Genomic DNA, 13,360 nt, shown 5'->3' on the forward strand with positions numbered 1-13,360 from the left:
TCCACTTTTTCAAGTTTTTTTTTAACATCAATCAGTGTGATATAACATCATTCAGTTTTTCCTTTTGTAATCAAGTTTTAGCCATCACAGCCAGATGTTGTTTTCATTACAACCCCAACCCCTTCTCAATAGAGTTTCAATGTTTAACTATCAAGAGCACTCTTTATTTTCCTTTCAATCTTCATGCTTTCATAATCTATTTCACTCTGACATCCTGTCTACAAATATGGCATGTTTGATCACCCCTGAATGTTTGCCTTTGTATTCTTTTTGCTTTCTTTTCCTGTTTCTTCTGCAGAGTGTACTTTATCCTCAAACCAGGTCAGTCCAAAATACTACAATGCATTTCTGTGTCTAAAGATATTTAGAGATCATTAGGTAGCAGGTGGGGGAGGGCAGATGGAGGCAGATGAAAATTTATCGATTTCAGGACCTGAACTTTAAAGAATTGCTTGATCCCTTTCTTTCAAATTTCTGCACATATTGAGGAGGGAGCAAGCTGATATTTTCAGTATTATACTCTGTGTCTACAGGGATAAATTCCTTCACAAGCCAACCAGCATTTGATTTTTCTGTTATAAAACTCAGAAAGTTCAGCATCTAAGGAAATGTTTCTGTAAGGGATGAAAAAAAATAACATACTTTACACAAAATCACCACCTCCACATTGTACATTGCACAGGGGCTCTTCTGTGACTACACAGTTATGCTAACAAGAGGATATAATCTCACTGATGGAGAAAAGTAGGAACAGAAGGGGTTTCACACGTGCAGCCAAGGTGTGAGGAATTCAAGTAAGACTAGAGCAGGCATGGTGAAAGAGTAAGCAGAATAAAATTCATCTGAATGAGTCCATTAACTATGGACTTCTGTCTCAAGTGCAGGCCAGGTTTGCTCTCACCAGTTCTGACCAAGGAAAGGAGGCGCCACGGCCAAGCCTTTAATATTGTGTTTGCCAAGTTATAGCAACTGAACAATGGCTGCGCTTTCCTGAAGCAGTTGCCTGGCTCTTAGAAATGTAGATTAGTGTATTGTGTGTCAGACATAAGAAAGGGGTTTCAGAGCTAATTCTGTATTCCATTTGATTGCAAGATTAATTCCCAAACAGTGCTATATGTGAGCAGATCTTCACCATACGATGTTTCCTCAGTGGAAAATACAGAGAGATTCTTATTTAGGCTCCAATCTTGCAATCCAACCAACAGTGGCAGTTCTTATGTCCAGGAGGATAAGCACTTACTTCCAATGAATTAATGATACAGGCTACCTCCATATAGATAAGACTGAAGGACTGAACTTACTCTGAAGGAAATCTATATTGCTTAAAAAGAAACTTGAAAAATGACCGAGAATTAGACTCTAATCAGCACTGGGTTTACTCGGTAGTGGTTTGAAGAATCTGGCATATGAAATCAGTAGGAAGAGAGAGAATGAAGGTATTTGTCATCACACACCTCATCATTACCCACATTGTGCCAACTGCCAAAATGAGAGTGGCATAACAGCTGCTAAACAAAGAACAGGTAAGTGTGGAATTACCTGGTTTACAGCAAAGATTTCTCCTAATCTTTTGCTGCAGAAAGAAAATCCAACTTGTTAGATTAAAACACAGCTCATGAATGCATCAGGCAACGTGATTGAACTACTAGGCAAATTACTCAACTCTCCTTTTCAAAATTCCATTTCAACTTCTGCCGTTTCTTTGCTAAAAGCAATGACATTTAACAGGATTCTTTAGATCACTTTAGTAATGCAATGTCCCAATTACTGTAAATGCTCTCTGTACTTTACTAGTAGCTTGATAAAATTGATTTGATTTTTCTTTTCATTAGCAAAGGAAACAAAAAATTAAAGCCATGGTTACAGACAGGTTGGAAAACAGTTGCATTATGCTTCAGAACTACTATGAAGAGGAAAGAAAAGTCGAGGAGAAATAGATGCCAAAAGAAATAGAGTATTTTTTGTTAGCTTAACAGAAAAAAATGTATAACCCACTTATAATACATTTTGGATACATATTAATATACTTAAGATTTTTTGAGAAAAAACAAATTAATTACAGCTATTTGGTGCTGGGTACTCACATTTTTACACAGAAAAGATACCATATAAAAACACTGGCTGTATGGTCAGATACTCTTAGGGCCTCAGGCCTCAAGGAGAAACCCGAGCTGGTGAGCCACCTCTCACTGTTGTTTAAAATGGTAACAGGAGGTCTGTTGGCCAGATTCTTTGCTCTGGAAGGGAAAAGGAGCTCAGTAGCAGTTTCAAGAGCATGCAGAACACGTTCCACTTGTGCTATTTCATTTCTGCAGATGTGTCCTTGGGTGCAACACCTACATCAGCATTTTGGCTAAAGGTGACTGGGACATGCACCTCAGTTCTGCTCACTCCCACATGGCCAGGACAAAGTACCTCACTCTCTCGTGCTGACTATGGTGGTTGCTAAACCACCAGGTCAGGTTTCTGATGTGGAGTCTAACTAAGGTACGCTATTAATACAATGAGTAGAAGAACAAAAAATGTTAGAAGAAAAATACTGGCCAGCAGGTGCTGCTAGGAAGGAAGGATACGAGCTTCATCTCTTCTGCCTTACCTCTAGTTCACTACTTGATTGTAACACTAAACCTAGTTAAACTGGAATGTTCCCAGTTTCATTCTGAACCTCAAATGCCAGATATTTTACGGCCTCATTTGCCCATACCATCACCAGGCTCAATATTCACTTCCTAAAGTATGTGCAGGTGGCTTTGTGGCCACCAGTGGCCTGTTCCAGCCTTCCCCACCATACAGAGAGGAGGACAAGGATCCTCCTAGCATTCATGAAGATCACAGCCCCTTTACAGACAAGGGAAGGAAAGACAGGTTTCTCAGCATCAGTTAGCTGAGAAAAATGAGCAAGGCCCCTCATTTCCTCTCTCTCTTCCCCACCCATTTAGTAGGGTTGAAAATTTTATCAGCTCAGAGTGCTGCTATTGGGAAAAAAAAGTCACTTTATGCTTATGAAGCATTCAGTCACTGCAGAGATGAGGCCATATGTTAGATAAGTGCTTTCTGTGAGAAAGTATTTTTTTAACTGTGGAGCCCAAACAACTATTAAGCTAGGACTAAAGAAACAGGATAAGATAATTTCTCTGCTATCACATTTTTGAGTGTTACAGTTAGGACAAAAGAAAAAAGTCACTCAACTCTTAACATACGTGACAAATATGTATCACTCAATTACCACTAGAAACATTTTTCATTTCACTGTTTTCTTTCTCATATAAGGTCTAAACTTGCAAACTTTTCTCAAGCCCATTTTGCTCTACAGGGTAACTGTGTTTTGTTGGGGAAAATATTTCAAGTCCTGGGCACTATGGTCATATGAATAAGGAATAAAGTGCAGTATATAAATGAGTCCAAGATAAGAAATAGAATAAGTCTTATATTCCATTCCAGCTTACAATTTCCTGTTCACTTAAGTAGGACCAGATCAAGATATTAATTTCTAATACTGAAAGAGAATTCTGAGGTGGAAAGAAGAAAATAAATTACAAACGTTGGGGTTTTTTTAATTCTATTTAGGTATTACTGTGTTATTTAGATTGATGAGATAGAACTAACACCAATTTCATTCAAGTATCCAAAGATGTCCAGAATTGTCACGTTTACCTGATGTCTGTGTCCCTAACTGATATATTATGTACTTTTATTTCTGATGATATTGAAGATGCAACCAGAAAAATCCTATTGGCCAAACATAAGAGAGTTGGGAGGGTAAGTTATCCCAGCTAAACGCAGAAAACCCTTCTGAAGCTATCTGGACTCAGACCAAGATGCAGGGTGAGCCTCCGTGCTAAAACTGAGGAGTGAGCTCTTGCTCCTCACTCAACAAGAACACTCTTGCTTCCCCCTTTTCCCCCCAGAAATACCGCAGCAAGTGAGCCTGCAAGCAGCAAGGGCATCTCAAAGGGCTTTTGCCCTCTCCACCCTATGCAGGAGCATAAGGGTAAGGCAAGGCAATAGGGATTCAGGGATACAGCTTTTTAAGATGAAAACCATTGGAGACAGATGCTGTGCTTTCTCTGGAGCTCAATTCCTCTCGCTATAGAGAGAAGATAAATATGAGCTCATTTCCTATTGAAGCACACAAAATGTAAAATAAATATTGCCAGCCATATATGCAGAGGATTTCATTTCCTGTAACAGCATTCAAACAGCCTTACCAATGTTTACCTCACTACACCAACTCAATTTTATTCTTGAGTAATGGAGTCAGGTGATCAGTTTTACAGGATATTCCCTCAATGAGCTGTCAGATAAATGCCAAGACATTTCAGGTGGCATTACCAAGCTATTTGCTGGCCTGGCTAAGCTGCAGTGTGTGAAACACAAGCTTAGGATAAGTAGTTCAGCATGGTCCTCCCTACCCAAATATAGACTGAAGTGAGCCACAGTACTGGGGTATTTGATTAAATACTACATTTCCATGAACAGTTTTATCTGCTAGTGATGATCCTGAGGCAACAATCATTTCAGTAAGTTTCACCTCTTGTCCTTCACACACACAGCCCCAGTTTTACTCTGCTTGTTTAGTAGGACTTGGTATGTCTCAGCTTGTTTCACTGTCCAGGGTGTTCTGCCTGGCCTCCCACAGCAACCCCCACCCCTCCTCATTTCCCTTCCAAGGCACAGAACTGCAATAGCCCCACAGAATTTGGAGGGAGCAGAATCTGCTGCTTGTGCAGTTAAAGGCTGCCAGAGAAATGGGCAGCTTAGTATCCTTACCCCTAGCTCTGCTCCCTGGTTCCTGTTAAAAAAAAATCAAAGGTGAGGGAGTGAGAAGAAGCTTTTACTGGATCTTAAGATGAAATAGCAGGTCACAGACCTGAACCGCTGCTGCTCTTATCTTCAGTAATCATTCAGCAGCTTGGCACCTGCCCTGCCTCTCTGTAAAATCAAGGTATGTAAGGAGTGAATTTGGCCCTATGCTATTACTTTGTTTTAATTCCTTTCCCAGAGAAAATTCACTTCAACAGTTTGATATGAATATTTTTTTAAAAGAATAGATGATATTAGCTGCCTCCTGCAGATAAGACTTCTGACTTTTAAAGCTCCCTGTTTTCACTCCAATACTTTGATTAAAGGTTTAAAGAGATTCATTTTGGTCATTTTAACTTCTTTTCTCTGGAAAGCGGTAAAGGCTAGAGTCAAAAGAAAAAAAAGGAAGCAAAAAAGAAATCCTGAAACAGGAATTCTATTCCATTTTTCTGTGTTATATATAGTAAAATTTCACTTTCCAGAAGAAGTTGGGATGGTGGCATACTAGGTAACCCACATTCATCCTGTTTGAGTCTTGAGGTGCTGCCTGCACATGGGAAGATACAGGTCACAGGTCAGTTGAAATACTGGAACTTCACTGGCTCAAATCAGGAATGGCCAGGAAGCAGTGGATTTGATATGGAAACTTCTGTCAGGCTTGAGCTGTTGGTAGGACAGCAGCGAAAGAAAGCAAATCTCAAAAAACAAACAAACAAACAAAACCTCCAACAAAAATCCAAACCAAAACTAACCAACCAAACAACAAAAACCCACAAAGAAACAAACAAAAAACCCCTAAAAAACAGCTACCACACACCGTGTGGTGAAAAACTGAGCAGATTGTCAGGGTAGGGAGAGGAAATATCAGGTAAGTGGGTCAGGTGCTGGGATGTGCAAAGGCAGCACAGTGTGTCCAGTCCTGTGCTACCCCTGTGGGAACAAAGGGTATCGCAAAATGTGCAAAAAAACTACAAAATAAAAAAAAATTGGCCATTCTTGCCATAAAACCGTGGAGAATCCAACTGAGTGTTTCACGTGTGTGTGTTACTTTTTTGATTCTGTTCACAGCCTTAAGGATTGGGTGGCACCTCCCAATTTCATCTTATATAGCTGCCCTAATTTCTGCAGTATTAAATTTATTTCTGATAATAATCAGTGTATGTGAGTCCATGCATGAAAGCTTGTCCTTAGCAATGCTGTTTTTAGCCAAGTCTGCCTTCACACCCCAGCATAAAAACATTTAAACCAAAATTGCTATAGAGGATAAAGAAGCACATTGGAATGAAATTATTTTTAAAAGCTTCTGTTGGAAATATTTTGCTTTAAGTAATGTAAATTGATCTATAAATGTTATTTCTAGATAACAGCCAATAACAGCAAATATAACATGCTCCCCTACAATGTTGGATTAAGACATAATAATTGAAATATTTTGTTTGTTCAGGTTGGATTTAAAGAGTCAATAACAGCAGCTACTGCTTAGTTCTAATGCAGATGTGGTTTTCCTTTCTTCGACCACATTTGCTTCTTGCAATGAAAAACATCTCATCACTTAGTTTCATGTCAAGTAACTATCTAAATAATCCCTGTCCCCCAAATGAAAATTCACTGTGAAACTTAAAAAATTTTACGTATTTTTAACATGCCATACCAAATGTTTTTCATATTTGATCTTTTAAACAAATTGGTTTTTGAGAAATTCAAGTACCCCCGCTATACAAAACAAAAACATCTTTTGAGATGTCTTTTGCATATAATTTCTTCCATAACTCCTATCAGTACTTTTCTCGTTATATTTTTTTTGCCTTGTGACATTTAGCATTTAAAAGGGTTCAAAAGCTACTGTCTCCTTCCACAGCAAACAAGTTTGTTATCTATTAGATGGCAAGATACCCATTTGGATACAAATTCATATCCAACATTGTATGCAAGCAACTGGAGTACTTTCAATTAACCTAAAAATCCCCTTTAATCACAGCTGTTTTCCGGTTCAGCTGCTGTAATTCACTACTCCAACACACAACCACCTACAAGACACTTTCTTTCCCTCTCTCCCCACCCCTGCGTCCTACCCTTTCATGGTGTTTTCATTTCAGGTCCTGTTGTTTATGTTTTATCTCATTTGCATGATATTGAAACTAAACCTCTCATAATATTCCAACTTTGCTACTGTCACCAGCAGCTACGTTATTCTCTGTTTGTTTTGTATGTGTAATCAACTATTTTAGCTCTCTGGTTGCTTTTTTACCTCCTGATTCACAATAAGAGATGTGAGATTTCCTAGGCCACCAGGGAAGAATCCACCAAGAGCACAAGGAAGAGGTTACAGGTATTAGGCAAAGTTGCCACCTGAAGCTTGAAGAATTACAGTTGTTCTCCGCTGGTTAGTGTACTTAATGTTCACCTGAGTCTTTAAATTGGCTTAGCAATAAATACTCCTCATTTACATTTTTATGATGTAAAAGCTACATGATCATGAAAAAGGTTTTATTTTTATCCAGGTAACTTCATAACAGATTTTTTTTCCCTATAAAAGCTCTTCACTAAATGCTCCTTTTGTTGCCTTTAAATTCTGTTCACTTTCACTTAGCACTTTTATTGCTAAAATTTTTTTTAATATCTTGGTTTAAATAAGTATCTTATACGTTAAGCCTTGATATCTATTAAGTTGAGTGTTTCCTGTTATGTTGAATACCATTTCCAAACTATATTCAGATGTTCCAAGGTCTGCATATTTCATGGCTTTTTTGGGACAGATCCCTTTGGTTTGACTCATAGATCTCACACATATTTAACCTTGCAGGTACATTTTTCTACAGTTCAAACCATTGTTCTTAGTGAAGACTTCAAAACCTGCTATCACTGAAGACCTGGCAAAACAGTTGCTCTGATCTGCACTCAGAAGTCTCATCTGCACTGCTCCTTTTTACACAGTTTCTCTACAAGCCCATGATTTTGCTCTTCACTCATAAAGACAGCATAGTTTGTTTCTCAGATTGGAGTTTGGCTAGGAGTCTGCCAAAGGATATTCATCCACTGATGTTCTCTCAGAAAACTGACAGCGTTTTTATTCCCATCTGAACTGGTCACTTCGTTGATTATGCTACATAATGAGTGATAGACCAAGCCACACATTATAAATTGCATTCCCCAGCGACTCAACATCGAGTCTTTCAGTCTCTTTTCAAAGCTTATAGAAAAAACAGCCCTAAAAGCTCCACTCCATCAAGAGTCCCTTTAGGCCAAGATGAAAAGCAGATTCACATTTATCAATCCTTGAACAAGAAAACTATCAATCACTGAAAATACTTAATGCAGAACAGTGAAGAATGTTTGCTAAAGGCAAACAGTGCCGAGCACGGAGTTACTCAGGAACACAGAGTGAAGTCAAATACTGATTGTCTCTGCAGATATGCACAACCTATACATGACACAAAGACACACTGCCCTTTGCCTAAACAAATCAAGATCTATAAATCATGCTGACACTCACCACAGTTTAACTCTCTCACCTGAGAAATTACAGCATTCTTGCTGTTTATGACTTGCAGGGGAACAGTGGAACAGAGTTTGTCCTTGTGAAATTTAACTATTTCCAGGGTATTTTCAGAGGCCTGGCAATATCAGCAAGCCTTACCAGGTTGCTGTAAGTAAAGAGTGATGACATATTGTTGCATGGTATGCAGCATAATCGTTACTGCTGGAACAGAGTACTTGAATTTTTGCCTTGCCAGCCAGCAAAGGCAGATCTGAGACTGCCTTTTTACACACAGCAACACATTTCTCTAGAAGAGCTGACCACATTGACTCTCACCAGCCAATTTTAATGAGACCAATTTGTACTGAAAAATGGATTAATGATGTAGGGCAATTACTTAGCACTGCATGTCTGCAAGGAAAAACAACTTTTTCAGGAAGAGAATAGAGTCAGTCACCTCTAACAAGGGCTGTGCCCATAACCTAATTTCATTTGTTCTGTGGGGTTCCTAGGATGTCCATTATAATGATATTCAAGTTTGGATTTCAGTTATTTCCTACATTCAAAGGAACCAGCCTTTTATTGACTAAACCGATCTCTCAGAGCAGGAAATGCAGTATATTGCTAAAACTAAGGCCCCCAGACAATTAGCACGAGCTACATTTACTCAGTAAGTCACGTAGTTCGGTCTCTTGCAGTGTCATGGAAGACTTTGAAATGTGCCCTAAGTGACAACAACAGTATTTCAAAGACCCCCTCAAATTCTCACAAATTTAGACAAAGTGATACTGAGCAATTGACAATCTACAAGAGACCTTCTACAAAAAAGAACTTTTTGACAATTAAATTATCACAGGAAAAAGATCAGAAAGGGTAGCATTGTGAAACCAATTCATTCAGCCCCAAGGAACACTAGCAGCATAACAGACTAATTGCTTTACGGTTGGTGTGTTGCAAATGATTGCCCTCAGTATCTGGGAGGGTATGTGCAACCTTTGGTTGTAGCTGCTTCTACAGTAGCTGTGACTTTCCCTGGTGTCTATCAAGTGACATGACAGCTTTTCTCCTGGTTGGCAAAACACATAGAAACTTGATGATCTCTCCAACTTCTATGATACCATTAAATTAGGGCAAAATCAGCTAACAGTTATTTGATACAGAACAATAAAAAAAACAGACAGACTTACTTGTTTAAGTTTAAAACTGATTGAAATACAAATGCCATTTTTGAAAGAATTCCAAAGGTTAGATTTACAAAATGTTAACACACGCACATATATATATATATATACATGAAAGGTGATATATACATGATTGTTTGTAAGCTCTCAGGAACATTCTCCACTAATTAGTGAAATACAACAATTTTTCCTTCATACTCAGATACTCTCTGACCAGGCAGAAGAGTTTGCTCCTGGTCCTTGATGGTTTGGATGCATCCACCTCAGCAGATTGGATTGGAGCTGTCTAGCACACAGATGGGGCTTTCTAACCTCTGCCAATAGCTCTAATCTCAATGTACAGCCTTCTAGCTGAGGACCAGAACTACCTCTGATCCCACTGACATTCCTATCAAGGCTTGAAATGGAGGTGCTGCTTTAGCATCAGGAGAGGTGATCCCTTTGTCTCCTGGGGGAGCACAAGATCTCACACACTTACTGCAAGATCAGTAGAAACAGAACTGACCAAGAAAAGCATTGGCACATAAAGCTGATTTTTAAGTATGTGCCCACCAACACTTTTGTTGATTTTTCCTCTGCATATGAATCTCACACACACAAAGTAAAGCACAGCTCACATTCTAGTACCACATTTTGGGGCCAGCTCTCCACTACAATTTTCCAAATGAGCTATGAGCATAACTCAAATGCAGCCACATGGCAGCACAGCTCAAAAAGAGAAGCCTATGGTAGTGAGAATGTGGGGAATTAGTGTAGTAAAGTGAGAGCAGCTGCATTCTTTGGTCTAAAAACTAAAGCAAACCGAACCTGGATTACAATTGTTGGGGAAATATTTGATAAGGTTTGGTGAAGTATCTAACAAGCAATATTACAAGAACAGCATTTGTAGCAGAACTTTCAACCAAGTCCAAAGGGGGAAATATTGAAACTCTCATGAGAAACATCTACTCTTGTGACTGCCTTGTGTTTAGAAGAGAAAAGAATGAACAGGGATCTAAAATGACTAAAACTAAATATTTGATGATTTGTGTAAATGTAGAGAAGCAGAGAGGAAAGTGTTACACAGTGGTCACTTGAATCACTATTTTTCCTCATTACTTGCTACCAACTGGGCCAAGCAGGCTGCCAAAGGGAATTCCTGGCAGGAGTGTTTGAAACATCAGCTCCCTGGTGACTTACATATTCTTAAGTAGTTATATACTCCACTTGTGTCCATCACTGCAGCTTCTTTAAAATCAGTGCTGCCATGCTCAGCATCCATCCCAAGCACTGATGGTTTGTTTTCTTCTTTTGAGCAGAGCCATTAGCACCCATTTCTTTTATTACAGTGGTAGCAGCTTCAGGTGAGTAAGAATTATGGTGACAGTCACCAATCATGACCAAAGCTATTTCTTATTTGCACCATTTTCTAAATATGAGTGGGATCCAGGGTATATCAAAGAAACCAGGGAGATTTCTCTTAGGCTTCAGCACTGTATCATATGTAAACCAGCTTCATCTGCTAAAGCTGTGCAGTGAAAGAGTGAGACCAATACAGGGAGAGAAAAACAGAAAACAAGTTTACAGAGCCTGAGGCTACTGAAAATAAGACGGCAGGCACACAACCACCCCATACAAACAGCTCACTTAAAAACCACTAATTCACTTTGTCTTACATTTGATAAGGTTTGGAAGGAGAAAATTTTAAGCTATCAATGTGTCTGGCCTTCAAGGTGGGAGCTGAGGAAAGAGCAGTAAGAGAAACAGCAAAAATCTTCACAATTTTGAGCATGACCATTATTAAGTGCTTTGTAATTTTCATTGCTGTTTACCGAAACTATACTTTTGGCCAGTTTATCAATTATAGAAGAAATTATCAATCTGATGAATACTGCATTTTGTGATGCCAATGTTTTTTTCCCATGCCTTTCCTGAGGGTATTGCTAGTGGCCCCCCCACTACACTTCTGCATTGCATGTCCACCTCTTTTTTGATGATTGCCAGGCTTCCCCCACAGGGCTGCAGTGTGCACCTACGTGGTTCACATGCCTTAAGTCTAAACTCCCAGTAAAATAACTGAATTTAGATTAATTTCTATAACTGTATTATGAAATAATTGAAACTTGCACGTATATATTATCAAAACCAACTAAGTGCCTCACGTAAGCATCATATTTGCCTTCAAATAATCACTGTATGGAACATAAGAATTAATCACAAAGGAGAGTTCTCTTCAGCAGACCTGCTCTGCCAGGTACTCCCATACAGAGTGTCCTGAACATACATGGATGTTTGGACAGCATAGCATTGGAGAAGTGGAACATGGCTTTGGATGACACAGCTGCTAAAGGCTGACTTCAATTATTGCCTTCATAGTAACTGCACAGAAATGCCTCGTTGCTCTTAATTTCCTATTCAACCCAGGTTAAGGTCTAAAACAACCAGAGAGAAGCAGCCCAGAATGTCCTGCTTTTACTCCCTAGAAAGACCCTGCAGACTAACTTCCCCTGCCTGCATTCCTGCCATCCTTGTCTGCATTAGCCCAGTCTCTGCTTGGGAGCACAGTGCTCCAAAGGAAGGGCACTTTGGAGAGAGGCAGTGAGCTTGTCTCACCAAGAGCTCTCAGCAGGAATTTCCACAGAACCTTGTCAAGGATCATGATTGCAACATTTAGGACAAAAGCTATTATTATCATCTCATTTATGTTAATAAAGCTTGAGAACATTTCAGGTGCTAGTTTAGTGTTAAGTGACATGTTCTGCTGCTCCTCCATTGTCTCCATTTCCTGTAAGGGACTAAGTAATCCAAGCAATATTTACCTGCACTACCTGTTCAATGGCAGGATAATAAAAACCTTACATGTAATTCCCAAATACATTTTTTGCTAGGAAGCTAAAGGGTTATCAAAAAGTGGTTCTTCCTTACAGCTCAGATGGTCTGGGAATAAGGGAAGTCTTTCACCCATACCTTCTCCATTTATATCTCTGAGGCATGTCAAAAATATCCAGCTTTTGGACTTTTTCTTCCCCCATGGGCTGATTTCCAACCTTTTTTTTCAGCTTTGTGAAATCTTAATTTCTGACAGTTTTCACAAGCTGCACTTCAGAATTATTCCATCCATATAGTGACTTCATCTCAGAACAGCCAAGATAAACAATTGTAGCTATTTCATGTATCTCTTGATCATTTCCAGATTTTCCTATATTTCTTATGAATCTGGTAACATAGTATCGTGCATTTTGGCAACCTCCTGTTGTTTCACTCAACAGCTGTAATTTAGATTTTTTTCAATTTATATTAAAGCTGCAATGCCTCTGATTACACAGGACTAAAAGCACTCCTGAACTGGCAAAATTTAAGATCCTCTCCAACCCCCAGTTAGTGCTTTAGTTACACACTAGTGCCATAATACTCCCTCATATGTTAATTTATGTATTGAAAAAGAAGCAGGACAATTCTGTTCCACAAAGCTGGAACAAACAGCTAAGTTCAGGCAATGATGTTAACAACACTAAATATTTTTTCAAATGTCAAAGGTCAGTGTCTTCAGATGAGGGAATTACCCTATACCCACTACTCAAAAGAATTAATAGAGTCATTGATTTAGTCGCCTGGCATTTAGGAGTTTGAGTTTAGGGCCCATTTTGGAAAACAGAAAAGAAAAAAAATCAAGGTAAAAATAACGTTCTGTTACGTAGTTCATGCTCTGAAAGTCTACGGGTTTATCTGAATTTGAGAACAGATGCTACCAGCCAAATAGGAGACCAAAAAAATCCAACTGCTACTGAGTACATTAGCGTAATTTATGCATTCATAAAACTGATAGACACATTTCGGAAAGTCTTTAAAGAAGAAGTAATAATGGAGCTAGTCAGCAATTTACCACTAGCAATTAATCATTCTCACAATATTCACAACA

General features: G+C 38.9%; 1 protein-coding gene across 1 annotated transcript in view; it reads right to left on the bottom strand.

Annotated features, from left to right (window-relative positions):
* CABCOCO1 (ciliary associated calcium binding coiled-coil 1) overlaps nt 1-13,360 on the bottom strand; it is a 227,785-nt gene that overhangs the window by 77,998 nt on the left and 136,427 nt on the right. The gene's annotated exons all lie outside the window — the stretch shown is intronic.

The sequence above is a fragment of the Manacus vitellinus genome, unplaced genomic scaffold (genome assembly GCF_001715985.3).
Source record: "Manacus vitellinus isolate BGI_N305 unplaced genomic scaffold, ASM171598v3 scaffold_80_pilon, whole genome shotgun sequence".
Taxonomy (NCBI): Eukaryota; Metazoa; Chordata; class Aves; order Passeriformes; family Pipridae; genus Manacus; species Manacus vitellinus.